Here is a 2,004-nt window from a genome sequence, read left to right on the forward strand (position 1 = left end):
AAAAGGGATTGTGAGAGTTCCCTTAATTGGAAGGTATTTCCTCAACGTTTTCCTACTGCAATGTATGCATTGAGCCAAGTAACTCTCTAGAAATAATGATCCCAACTAATTCTGGAAGGCATGGAAAATCTGAACACCAGTTCCCAAAGACCTTTCTTCGGGAGCTATTCCTTGAGAGCCTACCATGAAAGAACAAGCGACTTGATTGCCTTCTCGGATTTTCTGTAGCACTGCCATCCTTTCGAGCTCTTTGTGACCCGTGCTCTGACAGCGCTGGCCGGTGTGGCACACAGAGTGCAGCTGGTTCTCAGGACTGGATTTTAATTTTATTTAGTTTTAATGAAGTAGCCACATGTTGCTGTTGGTTACCATATTGGACAGTGCAGTAAGGCTTCCAGATTCTTTCATGAGCGAATCATAGAATTGATGAGTATAATAAAGATAGAACATAATGGAACCTGCAGGTCCATCTCATTTATAAAAACTGATGCAAACACCCTCAGTCAACAAACTAGTAGCATTTTAAAATCATGGGGCTCCTGGGTGGCTCAGTCGGTTAAGTGTCCAACTTTGGCTCAGGTCATGATCTTGTGGTTTGTGGGTTCGAGCCCTGTGTTGGGCTCTGTGCTGATGGCTGGAACCTGTCTTTGGATTCTGTGTATCCCTCTTTCCAACTCTCCCCTGCTCACACTGTCTCTTTCTCTCTCTCTCTCTCTCAAAAATAAATAAAACATTAAAAAAACATAAAATCATAAAAATTGAAGACCAGGTGGAGTTTATTCCAGACATTACAAGTGGTTGGGATGTCAGGAACAATATAACGTAAGATATTAGTAGCAAAAGCATCAAAGCCTAGAGATTGTCCACCATCATGTACTTCTGAACATCCTTCTAGGGCAGTAGCCAACGTGTGTGTGCATGCGTGTGTGTGTGTGTGTGTGTGTGTGTGTGTGTGTGTGTGTGTGTGAGAAAGAGAGAGAGAGAGAAGGAGGGAGAGAATGTGAACTTGTTCTTTTGGAAAACCCCAAAGAATTCTTCAAATAAGAGAATTAAAAACATGGCTGGCTATAAGGGAGCAATAGCTTTCGTATACATGGATTATAACCAGATAGGATATGATGGCGGAGAATCTAGCATAGTGATGCGAGGTAAGCTTCTAAGAATTTAAAGAAATATGCAAGATCTAGTTGAAGGAAACCACCTCCTGTGGGAAGAAGGGAGACTTGAACAAGTGGAGAAGGATATAATGTTCTCTTGGATAGGGTTGTAGTTAAGCCGTGAGTTTAGTGTCTAAGTTACCAACAGGACTTTTGTTTTTCTCCTAAGGTTAGCTGATCCTAATGTTCATGTAGAAAAATTAAAACAAGAATAGCCAAGAATCAGGGTGCCTGGGAGGCTCAGTCGGTTAAGCTGCCGACTTTGGCTCAGGTCATGATCTCATGGTTCATGAGTTTAAGCCCCACATCGGGCTCTGTGAGGACAGCTCACATCCTGGAGCCTGGAGCCTGCGAGGACAGCTCTCATCCTGGAGCCTGCTTTGGATTCTTCCTCTCTCTGCCCCTCCTCTGCTCATGCTCTCACTCTCTCTCTCAAGAATAATTAAAACAATAAGGAATAGCCAGGAAAATTTCTTTCACTGAACATAAAATTATACAGGTTAAAATAATTTTACACCACCACATAAATAGGCCATTGATTAGAAGGTCTAAGTATTGCCCCAAATGCATATGGGAATGTAACCTTTCGTAAAGGTATTGCAAAACCCTGGAAAGAAAGAGTATCCAGCATATATTCAGTACGACCTAGAAAAAGGTTGCATTGTGCATCCCTAACATACTAGACAAAAAGGGTTAATGTTTTAAGTGCAAAAAGGCCATAAATGATGAGAAAAACCAAGAGAATCTTTAAAAATACTTCTGGTTAGGAGAAGGCCTATCCAAGCATGCCATATATATATATATATATATATATATATATATATATATATATATATATATATATATA

The sequence above is a fragment of the Suricata suricatta genome, chromosome 3, assembly GCF_006229205.1.
Source record: "Suricata suricatta isolate VVHF042 chromosome 3, meerkat_22Aug2017_6uvM2_HiC, whole genome shotgun sequence".
In the NCBI taxonomy this organism is placed as follows: domain Eukaryota; kingdom Metazoa; phylum Chordata; class Mammalia; order Carnivora; family Herpestidae; genus Suricata; species Suricata suricatta.